This window comes from Suncus etruscus, chromosome 17, assembly GCF_024139225.1.
Source record: "Suncus etruscus isolate mSunEtr1 chromosome 17, mSunEtr1.pri.cur, whole genome shotgun sequence".
Classification (NCBI taxonomy): Eukaryota; Metazoa; Chordata; class Mammalia; order Eulipotyphla; family Soricidae; genus Suncus; species Suncus etruscus.
In genome coordinates this window covers 75,952,447-75,970,461 of record NC_064864.1, presented here as the reverse complement: position 1 = coordinate 75,970,461, position 18,015 = coordinate 75,952,447, and the positions used below count along the sequence as shown (strand labels likewise).

The window sequence follows — 18,015 nt, the reverse complement described above, 5'->3', positions numbered from 1 at the left end:
TAAGGATCTCTTTGTATTTAGGTCAAGGCTATTCCTTTCCATTCATATTTTGGTGGGCCTATGCAAACAACAATTGCCACTGTAACACCGTTTTTACTGTGCTCCTTTGACTCTAATCCTTAAAACACACCCACTTAAAATTTGAGGTTAACTTAAGCTAATATGCATGTACATGGAAATGTAAAAAATACTATGCCTCTAATGTTTAAGGAGTTACGTAAGTTTGATGGCTTTAGATTGCCTTGTGTGCTGTTAAGAAATATTATAATGTGCTACAATCTGGGGACTTGAGGGAAAAAGTAATTGCACATGGATTCTGTTTTATTTATCTTAACTTTCTTTGGTGAAAGTTCAAAGTTAAGATATCAGCAAGGGGACTTCTTCAGATAATTATGTTATGGGTGATTGTCCTTCCACTGTAACTTTACCTTATCCTCTTTCTTTGCATCTTTTGTTCTCATAATTCATAATAAAAAAAAAGTGAAAAAAAAAAAAAAAGAAATAGGGAAGCTCATTCTTGGGGATTTGGCTCCTCCCTTCACTTAACCTCTATAACTATAGAGTTCAGCCTAAAAAGATCCAAGTTTCTAGATATTTCCTACTTCCTTCTAATCCTGATTTTGCATTTAAAGTAAGTTTGCAAGGAGTTACCTTGAGTTGTGACCTTCTCTCTTGTAATTTAGAATTTTTACAGTCACACCCATAGTTTAGGTATTGTTATTGTTATGCTAGGCTTTGTGATTACAATTATTCTTCACCTGTGGCTATTTTTAACCCTATAAATTCCCCTGCTCAAAAAATTAACCTTGTCGCACGCCTGTCAGAAACGTGTTGACCCATATTCTCTGTGTGTTTTTATTTATTTCATATTTCATATTCAGCTGCTCGTGTGACCCGTTTTCCTCCCATGAAAGGGCTCCATTCCACTAGGATTGCTGAGACACAAGATGCCTACACCCCCTTTCACCAGTGCAACCTTCCCACCACCAATGCCCCCCATTTCCCTCCTTCCCCACCCCCTCCCTGCCTGTATTCAAGACAAGTATTCTATTTCTCTCACTCATTAACATTGTCATGATAGTGTAGTAATCTCTCTAAACTCACCAGTCTATGTGGGGAGCTTCACATCAAGAGCCGGTGCTTCCAGTCCTCATCTCTGTTGTCTCTGGGCATTATTACAATAATGACTTTTGTTTTTCTTAAAATGCATAGATGAGTGAGACTCTCTGTATCTCCCTCTCCCTCTAACTCAGCATAATAGATTCCATGTACATCTATGTATAGGAAATTTTCATAACTTCATCTCTCCTGATGGCTGCATAACATTAGTTTCTTTAGCCATTTATCTGTTGAAGGGCATCTCGGTTGTTTCCAGAGTCTGGCTATTGTAAATAGTACTGTAATAAATATAGGTGTGAGGAAGGGATTTTTGTATTGTATTTTTGTGTTCCTAGGGTATATCTTTAGGAGTGGACTAGCTGGATCAAATGGGAGCTCAATACAGTTTTTTGAGGAACCTCCATATTGTTTTCCATAAAGGTTGGACTAGACAGCATTCCCACCAGCAGTGAATGAGTGTTCCTTTCTCTCCACATCCCTACCAGCACTTAATTGTTTTTGTTCTTTGTGATGTTATATTTAAACTTGATTCAAGAAAATATCTTAAACAATGAGGGAGAAATCATCATTCCATTGATAGTTTATTTCTCATCAAGCTCCTGGGAGGTTGGAAGGAAGAGGCATGGCACTATTTCGGCAGAAATAAAAGAAGTATCAATTGAGAGTCCATCTTCCTGTGCATTTCCTTAAGAAAAGGGAAGATAAGCATATTACCATATAAAGAATATTTATATATGTGATACTAAAATAAGTACCCGGTGAGAACAGCTGATGGAAATTTTTTTAAATAGGAAAACTAGTCTGTTCATTGGTAGAGAGATTAAGTGTTGGCCTAGAAAACAGTTTCTACACTTGATCCTTACTTTCTGTAAGGACACACATACATACCAGTATGTGTGTGGATGGGGTGTTAGAGTATGTGTGTGTGTGTGTATGTGTGTGTGAGTGTGAATCATTGGCAAACTGTGAAGTTTTTATCAGGAAGCCCTAGACTACTGATATCCCAGAAGAGAATAAGGAACCTACCTAACTGATATCCATGGACTGAAAGGGGATTAGAGGATGAGTAATAAGTAGAGAAATTACAGCAAAGGTCTCACATAATTGTAAAAGATGAGAACTGAACCAACCATGTGACCTCCTTCCTCTATCAATAGTTTGCTACTTATCTTCAAATTTCTTGTGCTGGGTAACTTGAGGTATATCCATGGGCTTCCTGGCAATCAAGTCCAAGGGAGCAGTCTGTCGAGACCCTGGGGGAGATGTTAGGGTCACAGGCTGGGCCCACCCTTCCCCGAGAGGGGTAGTCTGTTTATGTGGGAAGAGCTGCTTGTTGAACAGTTGAGCCAAGGACCATGGTTGGGGCCACCTACTTAACACCCACCCTGCTCTGCTCTTCTTCCCCATCTAAAAATAGCGGTGAAACCCATATACCTACATGCCCTGCACATTCAGCCCTGTTATTTGACTTCTAAAAGCCTCTGAGCCAAGAATAGCATCATATGGTGGCATGAATGAAAAGAGAAAGTCTAAAGCTTTGGCTCAGGGGCTAGTGGGGCTTCTTAGGGCCAACAGCAGCTCTGGGTAGGAAGATGGGCTCCCTCTATGCTCACACTCATGCACAATTTTGGGTAGAGAAGGGGTGCATAGTCTCGGGGGTGGGTCCCTCTACACCAGCCCCACAGCACTTCATAGTCTTCCCCACCACTTCTTTTTTTTTTTTTGAATTCTTTCTCATTTTTGTCCATGTTGTCCCCATTTTTTAAATTATTTGCTTGATCCAAACTTGTTCATGATTGAATTTCAGTAATATAATGTATACCACCCTTCATCTGTGCATATTTCCTGCCTGCAATGTCCCCAGTTTCCCTCCAGCATTTTCCCCCTGCCTACTGCTGGAACAAACATTTTACTGCTCCTTTTATTTCCTCTCTTTCCTTTCCCCACTCCCTTTTTTCCTTTTTGATACTATGGTTTGCACTATTGTCAATTTGTTAATGACAAGGTTACCATACATATCACTTTATCTCCTTTCAGCACCCAGTTCTTGTCTAGAGTGATCATTTCCAATTCTCATTACCAGAGTTATCCTTCTCTGTCCTAACTGTACTCCTCCACTCTTAGTGGCAAACTTCTTTTTTTTTATTTAAACAAATTTATTACATACATGATTGTGTTTGGGTTTCAGTCATGTAAAGAACACCACCCATCACCAATGTTCCAAATCTCCCTCCCAACCCAAACCCTGCCTGTACTCTAGACAGGCTTTCTATTTCCCTTGTACATTCTCATTATTAGGATAGTTCAAAACTTAGTTATTTCTCTAACTAAGCTCATCCCTGTTTGTGGTGAGCTTCAAAAGTGAGCTGTAACTTCCAGTTCTTTTCTCTTTTGTGTCTGAAAGTTATTATTGCAAGAATGTCTTTCATTTTTCTTAAAACTCATAGATGAGTGAGACCATTCTGTGTCTTTCTCTCTCTGACATATTTCACTCAGCATAATAGATTCCATGTACAATAATGTATAGGAAAATTTCATGACTTCATCTCTCCTGACAGCTGCATAATATTCCATTGTGTATATGTACCACAGTTTCTTTAGCCATTCATCTGTTGAAGGGTATCTTGGCTGTTTCCAGAGTCTTGCTATGGTAAATAGTGCTGCAATGAATATCGGTGTAAGGAAGGGTTTTTTGTATTGTATTTTTGTGTTCCTAGGGTATATTCCTAGGAGTGGTACAGCTGGGTCATATGGGAGCTCAATTTCCAGTTTTTGGAGGAATCTCCATGTTTCTTTCCATAAAGGTTGAACTAGATGGCATTCCCACCAGCAGTGGATGAGTTCCTTTCTCTCCACATCCCGGCCAACACTGCTTGTTCTCATTCTTTGTGACGTGTGCCAATCTCTGAGGTGTGAGGTGGTATCTCATCGTTGTTTTGATTTGCATCTCCCTGATGATTAGTGATGTGGAGCATTTTTTTATGTATCTTTTGGCCATTTGTATTTCTTCTTTGTCAAAGTGTCTGTCCATTTCTTCTCCCCACTTTTTGATGGGATTAGATGTTTTTTCTTGTAAAGTTCTGTCAGTGCCTTGTATATTTTGGAGATTAGCCCCTTATCTGATGGGTATTGGGTGAATAGTTTCTCCCACTCAGTGGGTGGCTCGTGTATCCTGGGCGCTATTTCTTTTGAGGTGCAGAAGCTTCTCAGTTTAATATATTCCCATCTGTTAAGCTCTGCTTTCACTTGCTTGGAGAGTGCAGTTTCCTCCTTGAAGATGCCTTTAGTCTCAATGTCCTGGAGTGTTTTACCTACGTGTTGTTCTATATATCTTATGGTTTCGGGTCTGGTATCGAGGTCTTTCATCCATTTGGATTTAACCTTCGTACGTGATGTTAGCTGGGGGTCTAAGTTCAATTTTTTGCAAGTGGCTAGCCTGTTGTGCCAACACCACTTGTTGAAGAGGCTTTCCCTGCTCCATTTAGGATTTCCTGCTCCTTTATCAAAAATTAGGTGATTGTATGTCTGAGGAACATTCTCTGAGTATTCAAGCCTATTCCACTGATCTGAGAGCCTGTCTTTATTCCAATACCATGCTGTTTTGATAACTATTGCTTTGTAGTACAGTTTAAAGTTGGGGAAAGTAATTCTTCCCATATTCTTTTTCCCAATAATTGCTTTAGCTATTCTAGGGTGTTTATTGTTCCAAATGAATTTCAACAGTGCCTGATCCACTTCTTTAAAGAATGTCATGGGTATCTTTAGAGGGATCGCATTAAATCTGTACAATGCTTTGGGGAGTATTGCCATTTTAATGAGGTTAATAGTACCAATCCATGAGCAGGGTATGTGCTTTCATTTCCATGTGTCCTCTCTTATTTCTTGGAGCAGAGTTTTATAGTTTTCTTTGTATAGGTCCTTCACATTTTTAGTCAAGTTGATTTCAAGATATTTGAGTTTGTGTGGCACTATTGTGAATGGGGTTGTTTTCTTAATGTCCATTTCTTTCTTATTACTATTGGTGTATAGAAAGGCCATTGATTTTTGTGTGTTAATTTTGTAGCCTGCCACCTTGCTATATAGTCTATTGTTTCTAGAAGCTTTTTCATAGAGACTTTAGGGTTTTCTAAGTAGAGTATCATGTCATCTGCAAACAGCGAGAGCTTGACATCTTCCTTTCCTATCTGGATTCCTTTGATATCTTTTTCTTGCCTAATCACTATAGAGAGTACTTCTAGTGCTATGTTGAATAGGAGTGGTGAGAGAGGACAGCCTTGTCTTGTGCCAGAATTTAGAGGAAAGGCTTTCAGTTTTTCTCCATTGAGGATAATATTTGCCTCTGGCTTGTGGTCGATGGCCTTAACTATATTGAAAAAGGTTCCTTCCATTCCCATCTTATTTTTATAAAAAATACATCATGTTTAATTTATAAAGCATTCCTGTATATATTACAAAAAAATTCTAGGAAATACAATCAGGTACTTATCATTTCATCTTTATTTTGAAGTCAATGTCATTTTTTTAAATATAAAAAAATAAACCTATTTTCAAATAACCACCTAAATATGGCTTTGAAAACCAGTTTTGTTTAGAACAAATAAACAGTGGCACAACAGCATTTACAGATATTAATAAATAAACACGGCAACATTCTAACATCTTATCCATTCCCATCTTGCTGAGAGTTTTGATCAAGAATGGGTGTCGGACCTTATCAAATGCTTTCTCTGTGTCTATTGATATGATTATGTGATTTCTATTTTTCTTGTTGATGTTGTGTATTATGTTAGATTTACGGATGTTAAACCAGCCTTGCATTCCTGGGATGAAACCTACTTGATCATAGTGGATGGTTTTCTTAATGAGGCATTGAATCCTATTTGCCAGGATTTTGTTGAGGATCTTTGTATTTGTATTCATTATCAATATTGGTCTGTAATTTTCTTTTTTGGTAGCATCTCTGTCTGGTTTGGGTATCAAGGTGATGTTGGCTTCATAAAAGCTATTTGGAAGTGTTCCTGTATTTTCAGTTTCATGAGTCTTGCCAGGATTGGTTTGAAAGAATTCATTAGTAAATCCATCTGGGCCTGGACTTTTGTTTTTGGGCAGACATTTTATTACTCTCTTAATTTCCTCAATAGTTATGGGTGTGTTTAGATATGCTACATCCTCTTCATTCAACCGTGGAAGATTATGAGTCTAAAAATTTATCCATTTCTTCCAGATTTTCATTTTTAGTGGCATAGAGTTTCTCAAAGTAGTTTCTGATTACCCTTTGGATCTCTACCATATCAGTAGTGATCTCTCCTTTTTAATTTTTTTTTTGGGGGGGAAGTCACACCTGGCAGTGCTCAGGGGTTACTCCTGGCTGTCTGCTCAGAAATAGCTCCTGGCAGGCATGGGGGACCATATGGGACACCGGGATTCGAACCAACCATCTTTGCTCCTGGATTGGCTGCTTGCAAGGCAAACGCCACTGTGCTATCTCTCCTGGGCCCTCCTTTTTCATTTTTAATATGAGTTATCAAGTTTCTCTCTCTCTCTTTCTTTGTTAATTTTGCCAGTGGTCTATCAATCTGGTTTATTTTTTCAAAGAACCAACTTCTGCTTTCGTTGATCTTTTGGATTGTTTTTCGGGTTTCCACTTCATTGATTTTTCCTTCTCTTTCCCTATTTTTGGGTCCTTTTGTTGAGTACTTTCTAATTCTATGAACTGCGTCATTAAGCTATTCAGGTATACCCCTTCTTCTTTCCTGATGTGTGCTTGCAAAGCTATAAATTTTCCTCTCAGTACCTCTTTTGCTGTGTCCCATAGGTTCTGATAGTTTGTGTCTCCATTGCCATTTGTTTCTAGGAAGGTTTTGATTTCCTCTTTGATTTTATCTCGGACCCACTGGTTATTCAGTATTAGGCTGTTTAACTTCCAGGTATTAAAGTTTTTCTTCTGTGTTCTTTTGTGGTTCAGATATAATTTCAGGGCCTTGTGGTCAGTGAAGGTAGCCTGCAAAATTTCTATCCTCTTGATATTATGGAGGTATGTTTTATGTGCTAACATGTAGTCTATCCTGGAAAATGTCCCATGTATATTTGAGAAGAATGTGTATTCAGGCTTCTGGGGGTTGAGTGTCCTTGATATATCTACTAGGCCTCTTTCTTCCATTTCTCTTTTCAGGTCTAGTATATTCTTGTTGGGTTTCAGTCTGGTTGACCTGTCAAGTGTTGACAATGCCGTGTTGAGGTCTCCCACAATTATTGAGTTGTTATTGATATTATTTTTCAGATTTGTCAACAGTTTTATTAAATATTTTACTGGCCCCTCATTTGATGCATATATGTTTAGGAGAGTGATTTCTTCCTGCTGTAATATCCCTGGATTAATACAAAATATCCATCTTTGTTTTTTACAACTTTCCTGAGTATAAAGTTTGCATCATCTGATTTTAGTATGGCCAGTCCCATTTTTATGGGTGTTGTTTGCTTGAATAATTTTCCTCCAGCCTTTATTTTGAGTCTGTTTGTTCTGACTATTCAGGTGCATTTCTTATAGGCAGCAGAAGGTCGGATTGAGTTTTTTGATCCATTTAGCCACTCTGTGTCTCTTAACTGGTGCATTTAGTCCATTGACATTGAGAGAAAGAATTGTCCTGCGAGTTGGTGCCATCTTTATATCGAAGTTTGGTGTGTTTGTTGGTCAGTCTTGTCTTAAAGTAGGCCGTTCAGTTTTTCTTCTAAGAATGGTTTTGAGTCTGTAAAGTTTCTGAGCTGTTGTTTGTCTGTGAAGTCATGTATTGTTCCTTCAAACCTGAAAGTGAGTTTCATTGAGTTTTGTCACTATGTCCCACCACTGCCTTTTAGCCTTGAGTGTTTCCAGTGACAGGTCTGCAGTAAATCTCAAGGCTGTTCCCTTGAACGTAATTTCTCTTTTCAATCTTGCTGCTTTCAGAATTCTCTCTCTATGTGTGGGATTCGTCATTGTGACTAGGATGTGTCTTGGGGTGTTTTTTCTGGGGTCTCTTTTAGTTGGTACTCTTCAGGCATGCAGGATTTGATCGCATATATACATTAGCTCTGGTAGTTTCTCTTTAATGATGTGCTTGACCATTGATTCTTTCTGGAGATTTCCTTCCGGGGTCTCTGCGACTCCAATGATTCTTAAGTTGTTTCTGTTGAGCTTATCATAGACTTCTATTTTCATCTGTTCTCATTCTTTGAGTGATTTTTCCATTGTTCAATTGTTTGCTTTAAGGCTTTTTTTCAATTTCTTCTGCTGTATGGAATTGTTATTCATCTCATCTTCCAGTTTACTAATTCTATTCTCTGTTGCTGTTAACTCATGGGACAGCTCAACCATGTTTTTCTTCAATTCATCTACTGAGTTTTTCAGACCTGTTATTTGACCTGAAATTTCAGTTTGGAGTTTTCTGATTTCTATCTTTATATTCTCTTGATTCTTATTTGTGTTCTCTTCTATACTTTCTTTGAGTTCTTTGAACATCTTCCATATTGTGACTCTAAACTCCTTATCTGAGGGACTGACTAGTTGGTTGGTTATGTTCAAGTCATCAGTGTTGTCATCGTCATTCTCTATGTCTGGCGCTGGCCTGCATTGTTTCCCCGTTGTCACACTTGTATTGTGGGTTTTTCTACGTGTTGTTGTTGTATTCATTTGCTAAATGATGTGCACGGCTGGAAAGTGAAGCAGAGCGGCCATGCTCCTCTGGCTCCACCCTTTCTGGGCTTGTAAATTCACCTCCAGGGAAGGCTCCAGGGAAGGCAAGCCATCCACAGATGGGCCACACACAGGATAAAATCAGGCCAAAGATGGAGCACAGCACAGAAGACAGGCAAATAGGGCTGCTGGCATCTGAGTTCCAGCAGAGTTCAGCGGTTTCTCCTTTCTGGGATTGTAAACTCACCTCCAGGGAAGGCTCCAGGGAAGGCAAGTCTTCCATGGATGAGCCACACACAGGATGAAATCAGGCCGAAAATGGAGCACAACACAGAAGACAGACAGATAGGGGTGCTGGCATCTGAGTTACAGCAGAGTTCAGTGGCTTCCCCTTTCTGGGCTTGTAAAGTCAGCCATTTCTTACTCACTAGCTCTCTGGGTAGCTTCAGAGTGCAGTTATTGGGGGGGTTCGCTTTCCAGGGCTCTGAGGAGAGCTTGAAGGATTCAGGAAAGACAGAGGGGCACAGGACAGGGTTCTCTTTAGGTCCTCAGCTTCCTCAGAGGAAGCACAGCAGGGCGGAGACTCCTCAGGTGAAGCAATCAGCACTTCACCTGGCAGTCCCCACAGTCAGCCATTTCTTACTCACTCACTCGCTAGCTGGGTAGCTTCAGAATGCAGTTTTTGGGGGGGTTCGCTTTCCAGGGCTCTGAGGAGAGCTTGAAGGATTCAGGAAAGACAGAGGAGCACAGGACAGGGTTCTCTTTAGGTCCTCAGCTTCCACCACTTCTGAGCTTGTTGTAAAATGTTTTTCAAATCTTGTCAAAGAATCTGCATAAAGTCAAAGAGAAAGGATACTCAGTAATCATTGTCTCCCTCACAGAAAGTTCTCTTATCTGACCACATGTCCAGAAATTGTTCTTGCATCTAATGTCTTAGAGGGACAAGAAAAATGACCCACACTGAAAAATGAAAAGCATTGAAATATTTTTTAACAGTTGACTTTGGAAAAGAAATGACCACATTCTCAAAAAAAAAAAAAAAAGAAATAAAAGCTTATAATACTTAGTGTTATGCATTGTTAAGATCCAGCATTTTCAGTGTTTCTAGGCTCAGGCTGCCTGGAGAAATGAAGTTTCAAAGAAGAAGGTGTCTTGTAATATTTGAGCATCAGTTGGGAGTTTACCAGGAAGAAAAGATAAAGTCTTGAAAATTAGGATTTCAACGTAAAGGGGGAAAGAGTTTAAATGGGTAGGTGTTTAGGGAATACTTTCTAATAATCAGCTCATTAGATTCTTAATGCATCATTTAAGTGAAATTCACATGTAATTCTCACAGATATTTTTTTAAATTTTTATTTTGATCATAATGGCTTACATATCTTTCACAGTAGTATTTTAGGTACATATCAACATTGAATGAGGGGGATATACATCACCAAATTTGTCCTCCCCCATCCCAGTTCCCCTTCTGCAATCCATATACCCCACCATTACACCCTGGACTGCTAGAGTAGGTGGTCCCCTCTTTGACCAGCTCACTATTAGTGATCATATATCTGTTTGGTCCTGGTACCCTCCCATATCTCCCTCCCTATTTAAGAAGCGAATCTAGGTAAATTGAGTTATGTGGCTTTGTTTGAAGGAAATAAAAGCAATAGATTAGGGTACAAAATAATAGAGAAAAAAAAAGAAGTCAAATATGCTGAAAATAGGTGGAGTCCTTCCAGAGGATTTCTACCTCAGTTTGAGAGAGGATGTGAAAAAGGCAATTGAAACACCACCACAATACAGAAAGAGATATCAAAGTAAATATCCAGTGAGCACCACAGCAATAAAGACAAGCTCCACACAACAGTCTCGGTTTTGAAATCAACTCATGCTGGAGTGCAAAAAGAAAGAGAAAGATAAGATAAAATAAAATAATATTGGAGACATCAACTTCAATTTCTACACTAATATAAAGACGTCAAAAATATCGATCGATCGATAAGTATGTGGGAAAATAATTTTTTGTGCTTTTTTTTTCTTTTTCCCCCTGCATAGGCACAGTAACTATTGGGGATATTATAGAGGGAATTCCCTTGGCCTAGGAGATACAGGGTTTCTCCCCCCCTGAAGTGTACTGTCATGGGATTAACTAAATGATCACTTGCATGATCATTTACTCTCCCCTCGATGTTTTTGTGGTGTATGGAAGACTTCTGCTTTGTCTTAGATGGTAAAATCAACCTCTGTATCTAGAGATCTTGGTGACTGTGCAGCTCAAGGACTGGAGTTTATGATGAAGTCTTTCTTTGTGGTTCTAGCAGTTTTGCTTCTTCAGTGTCATTTTAATCCATCTTCTGTAGTTGGTGGTCCTGGTCATTACTCACAGATATTTTTTTAATCACAGAAATGTCTATGAATAAAACATGTCTTGGTTGTTTCTGCAAGTTATGAGTTCTTGAGTAGATTACACCCATTAGTTTAATTGTTACTTGAAAATATTTTTAATGCCACTGAGTGCTTACTATGTGCAACCCTGATTACTAAGTAAAGATGAGTATTTCTTTTTTATAAATATGTGGCTGGAGATAGTGCAGTAGTTAAGAAACTTGCCTTTCACACAGCACTCAGGTTCCCCCCTGGCATCATGTAGGGAATGAGCCATAGGTAAGAGCCTAGAGTAAAGTTCTGAGCATCATTGTGCATGCCCCCACCTGAAACAAAATACTAACATCTGAAATCCTTTTATAAATAATTATCCAACTTTGTGAGTTGTGAAAGGTGCCTGCAGATTATACAAGATGAATCTTTTTTCTCTTCTGCTAAAATAAGCCCCTCAAAATAAAGACATGGGTTTAGTTTTCTGTGACAGTGACCCAGGAGCCAGTAAAATGAGATCTCACCTCTTTATTTTCTCTAAGCTAGCAGGTAGTGTTGTTTGCCTATTTTTTTCTCTTTTTTAAATTTATTTTTAATTATGTGAACAATGATGTAAAGAAAGAGGACAAGGTAAAGTTACAGTGAAAGGCAATCACCCAAAAACAGAGTTCTCAGAAGAAATCCCCCTGCTGACACATTAATTTTGATCTTACAGTCAAGGAACATTAAGAAAAATAAAACCGAACCCATGTACAATTATTTTGTCCCTCAAGTCCCCAGATTGTAGGACATTATAACACTTCTTAGCCATACACCAAGCAATCTAAAGCCATAAAATTTATGTAACTCCTTAAACTTGAAGGCATAGTAGTTTTTCACATTTCCATTCACATGCATATTAGTTTAAGTTAACCTGAAAAGTTTAAGCGGATATTTTTTAAGGTTTAGAGTCAAAGGAGCACAGTAAAAGCAGTGTTAGAGTGGCAATTAACATTTGCATAGGCCCACCAAAATATGGGGGACATGAGAAGGAAAAGCCTTGCCCTAAATACAAGGAGACTCTACCCCAGAAGTTTCCTGGCATAAGACCAACTCTAGGCTCCAGGCATTGTTTGCCTATTTGGAACAGTTCTCTGATCTCTGAATCCAATGAGGATGACTTGCTAGGGTTCTATTATAGAAATTTCAGGGACTTGCTAGCCAACTCAGGGTCATAGACTACAATTTCTTCTTTCAAGATTAATTATAGATCAGAGACAAACAAATAAGGTGAATTTCCTTGCTAATTCTCTGGGAAACATGCAATATTATCTCTGGTCTGAGCCAGGAAGTTGAAGGAGTCTGAACAATTTTCCAGCCCATCCGTTGCTAGCTGAGCCATGTACTTCCTTTGCTGGGGTGAAGATGAGGGATTGGTTCAGTCAAAAGGACACATTTAAGTCATTGCAGCAGAGTTTCTAAGGGCATAGCTTTCAAGGAAACACCTCAAATCCTTTCCCTATATCCTATAAGCTGGGCCTCTGCACACATGTTTATGAGAACATTGGCTCTTGGTTCCAGCAAATACCTGAGCCAGAAATACTGGAAGCCTCCATTAAAAGGACCAGCTGTGCTCACTGTTTGTGCCTCTCATCTAAGATTAACCTGATGAGATCACAGTTCCAGAGGAGTGAAGGTCCCAGTACATCTCTGAGTGCCCAAGGCACTGTGGAGGGGCATGGTGCTTTGAAGTGTGGGCACTTTTCCAAGCTGGCCCATTTCAAAAGGCCTGAAGTTGGTATCAAACATTTACATTCTTGTAGCAAACTCAATTCTCAACCCCTCTAGAGCCGTTGGGTGTGCGGGGGGAAGAGGGGGAATGGCTGTGTTTCTGTTTAGTTCTTCAGTCTTTGATTTTCTTTTCTCTCTCCTTTCCATCCAATCACTCAGAAAATTATTTTAAGTACCAAAATAACTTAATTTCACCATTTAAACAGCTCAATATTTTGCTTTGTTTGGGGGACACACCCAGCTATGCTCAGGGGACACATGGGACCACAAAGACTACAATGGGTAGGACCAAATCCACTCTACCTGTTGTGTAATATCACTCTGGCCCCTCAACAGTTTGGATCTTGCAGAGAATTCTAGGCTTGCTTCTGTTAGAATAATTTTAATGTCACTTTCAAACGAAATGACACACTTTGAATGACATTCAAAAATGAAAAAAGCTTTTTAAAAAGGTGTGTCATGTGCTTACCCCCTCCCCAGGACTCACAAGTATGAAGCTATCCCCATGATCCCACATGACATTGATGGCTGGTTTAGGAGAACATTTCTTTACTGAGATATTTGACATAAACTTTGGCAGACATGATAAATTCCCTCTTCAAACTATATCCTTGTAATAAAATGATAAACATGGTATAATAAAAGTGAGCTATCCTATTTAAAAGCTGCTACCTTATTTTGATTAGTCCAAATCATATTTTGAGTTTTTCATGAGCTAGTAGTTCTTAAGCCAATGTATATATTTAGGTTATATAAAACTCTCAAAAATTAGAGTTTAATTACAGCTATTCAAAATTACTGCAATTATTCTTCCCTAATTTAAAAGCATGCTCTAGTTCACATTTCCCACTTAAAACAGAGTTGTAAATTATCTATTAAAAATTAGCTTACTTTCTTTTATTTTTTATATTAAGCATAAGTTAATATTTTTAATGATTCAGAAGACACGCACCTCAAAATCATATTGTGTCATTTTCCTCTTGCTGTGTTTAAGTGATTATGACAAAATTCTGGTTAGTGAAATATTGGTCATAAAAATATTTTTCATACTTAGTGCAGAGCATCATGACTAAAGATGTAATATGGAAATTTTGATGTGGTTGTTTTTTACTAACTGAGCACAACGTATACTAAGAAAACAAACTATTATAAAAGTGAGTATAGGGCCCGGAGAGATAGCACAGCGGTGTTTGCCTCGCAAGCAGCCGATCCAGGACCAAAGGTGGTTGATTCGAATCCCGGTGTCCCATATGGTCCCCCGTGCCTGCCAGGAGCTATTTCTAAGCAGACAGCCAGGAGTAACCCCTGAGCACTGCCGGGTGTGGCCCAAAAACCAAAAAAAAAAAAAAAAAAAAAAAAAGTGAGTATAGCATGTGTAGTCATATTGTCTTTTACATTTTTTCATTTTTTAAATATCTACATGGTATTTGAGCCCAATAAAAGAACATATAACTTTAAAAAATGTTTCAAAACCATGATTACAACACAACTATCTTACATTTGAGAAGAAAGGAAAGTTACATCCATGTGTTAAATGGTACTGGGCTCTTTCCAAGCCATTTCTATGAAAGGCTTTCAATCCATCTTTACATACAGCAACTAATAAAGAGGAGTTAACTCTTTTTGCTTGCAGGAAAAGGTCAAAATGATATTGCTCTTACAAATACATAGCAACCAGTCAATGCTGACCACTGAACAAGTATTTTTATTATCCTGGAAACCACAATAATAAAGCTACATTTGAAATATTCAGATGTAGCTGACTTGAGCTACTAAACTACAAAAAAATGCTTAACTTAAGATTAAAAAGTAACATCTGGTAACAACTGAATTACTGTATCTTTTAGACACAACCTTAAATCTTGGTTTTGCTATACAGACTTGGTTCAAAAAATGGATTTTTAAAAAGTTTCTATATTCAAACATATCTAAAGAATGTTCATATAAAGTGTGAATATATACATTAATATATACTCAGACATACATACTCACATATCTAGAACCCTGTGATTAAATCACATTCCTATTTCTCACTAATGTCTGAATGTTACTAATTTATTACTTTAAGAAAAGCTTAGGTGGGAATGCTGTCTAGTCCAATTATTATAGATAGCAATATGGAGATTCCTCAAAAAACTGGAAATTGAGCTACATACAAACCAGCTATAGCACTCCTAGGGATATACCCTAGGAACACAAAAATACAATGCAAAAATCCCTTCCTCATACCAATATTCATTGTAGCACTATTTACAATAGCCAGAGTCTGGAAACAACCAAGATGCCCTTCAACAGATGAATGGCTAAAGAAACTGTGTTACATATACACAATGGAATATTATTATACAGCCATCAGGAGAGATGAAGTCATGACATTTTCCTATACATGGATGTACATGGAATTTATTATGCCGAGTAAAATAAGCCAGAGGAAGTGAGATAGACGCAGAATCATCTCAATCATCTATGGGTTTTAATAATTAAAAAAAGACAATTTTGCAATAACTCTCAGAGACAAAAGAAAGGAAGACTGGAAGGTTCAGCTCAGGACATGAAGCTCACCACAGAGTGATGAGTGCAGTTAGAGAAATAACTACATTGAGAACTATCATAACAAAGTTAATGATTGAGGGAAGCAGAAAGCCTGTCTGGAGTACAGGCGGTGGTGGGGTGGGGAGGAGGGAGATTCAGGACATTGGTGATGGGAATGTTGCAGTGGTGAAGGGGGGGTGTTCTTTACATGACTGAAACCCAAGTACAATCATATTTGTAATCAAGGTGTTTAAAGATATTTAAAATATATAAAAACAAAACAAAATAAAAGAACAGCTTAGATGCTATAAGGCTGCAACATATGGCTAAAAAGGTCAAACATAAGCACCCACACTCAAGATGGATTAAATTGTTCCTCTCATGATTTGTGACAGTAGTAATACCATTTATATAACTATATCTCAATAACTTAGAATTCAGAGTTTAAAACCAATGTCAAATATTTGGTTCCCTCACTGTTAAAACACTTATGACTATCTGCACTAATAAGAGGGCACATGAAAGTGGACCACACCAGTGAACTGTACTCTTAATATAAACAAACATGTGTTGAAACATAATGAAATACTTCAATTTCTTCATCTTTTCAATTGCCTAATGCAGGTTCTGTTGTTGCACAGGCCGAATTTTATCTTCATCTTGGCTTTCTTCTGATACAGAATTGATATGCTCCTTACAGCAGCATCACAATACATCTCTATTCTATTAAATCCATATGTCTATTCATGTCTTTATTTTTCAAGATAAGCTTGAGGATTGTTTCTTTTTGTTTTAGAGCTGGCTGGCTGATTGATATGAAGTCTTGTAGGCATTCTTCTCATAATAGCTGAGTCAGATCCTGAGGATGGTTAGAAGCTCCCAACACTATCTGGCAGCTATGATCAGTATTTAACCCATCCCAGAGACTTATAAACTGAGTTTTCATTATGACTGTGACTTCATGGTTAAAACTTGAAATAAAACTAATAGAAAGGAGTCAATCTCATCTATAAAGATGGTGGAAGGCTGCAACTTTATGGCTAACTTTTGAGATTCTCCATACCACTTATCAGTCAATGTTGAAGGCTAAAAGTTAATAAATTGACAGCCTGGGGCTGGAGAGATAGCACAGTGGTTTGCCTTGCAAGCAGCCAACCCAGGACCTAAGGTGGTTGGTTTGAATCCCAGCATCCCATATGGTCCCCCATGCCTGCCAGGGGCTATTTCTGAGCAGATAGCCAGGAGTAACCCCTGAGCACCCGGGTGTGACCCAAGACAGCCTGTTTCTTTGGCTGTAGCCTTGGCAATCAAAGTTTTACCACAGCCCGGAGACTCATAGAGAAGAACACCCTTTAAAGGCTACAAAAACCTGGAATTCTCAAACAAGTTCTTCTTTTTAATAGGAAAGATGATTGTGTCTTTCAGATCTGTAATAACATCATCTAAACCTGCGATATCATTCCAAGCAACACGCATGTTAAGAGTCTACCAGATGGGCAGCAATACTCATTTCATATTCTAAAAGCTTAACATTTTCCACATCAATTTGCTTCACTAAAATTTCTGCCTGTTTCTGAGCTTCTACATTTTGCTTTCTGGTTGGATCAATTGCATCTACCATCCACTTGATTGTGAAGTATGTTCCTGAACCAAATATCATCAAATGAAAAATTAAACCAACAACTTTATTCTGACTCAAAGGACAAGAAAAAGCTTCAGCATGGACCATCTTGATTGTTAACTCCAAGCAGAAAAAGCAGCAGCAGATGCCCCCTCACTTTACTTTATGATGTCAGTTGACTGTACGCACTTCAGCCTTGTTCCCAGGTAATGCTTTTTCATAACCTCTGGAAACTAGTGTTCTACTGGGCACCTAACACAACAATCTTTGTAAACTCAGGAAAGATTTTGAACCCCTTTTTTTAATGTGCTTTTCTGGGGCTATAGAGAGAGAATGCTTGCTTTCCTTCCAGCTTGCCTGGATTTGGTCACCGGCAGACATAATAGGTCCCAGGGACAGCCAGGAGTTATCTGTAAGGATGGCCAGTTCCAACAGAAACACACAAAATAAAATCATGTGCTTTGCCCAGGAGAGAGAAATCTCTGCCTAGGGACAGAGACTGGAAGGGGGAAGCTTTGAGTCAGCAGCATGTAGGCTGGGAAAAGTTTGGGCCAAGTGGTGACCAAGTTTCCATCCCTGAGTAAGAAGTAAATGTCCACGGAGTAGTTCCAGCCCCTTGAGACTCAGGCTCTAATCGGTGATTCCAGCTACAGATTCCTAACCCAAGAAGTGACCCTGAGAGAGGGTCTCCTACCAAAAAGTAGTGTTGCCACATCTGAGCAGAGCCCACGTTGTTTGTGTTTCTAAACGAGGCTCCCACAACTTTTCTCTGGTTTTGAGGGAAGGCACATGCCTGCCTAAAGTTCCCTCCTCATTGTCCATGGCATCTTGAGCGCCCAGGCTCATCAAGAGGAACACTGAGTCATCAAAGCACGACCCTTCCTTAAAGCTGATCATCATGGTCTGAGTCAAAGGGGAGCAGCAGAGAAGCAGATGACAG

The 18,015-nt window shown here is 38.7% G+C and overlaps 1 pseudogene; it reads right to left on the bottom strand.

Moving 5' to 3' along the window:
- Nucleotides 1-17,189, bottom strand: part of LOC126033512 (outer mitochondrial transmembrane helix translocase-like) — a 50,836-nt pseudogene extending 33,647 nt beyond the window's left edge.
- Between the last annotated feature and the right edge of the window lie 826 nt (nt 17,190-18,015).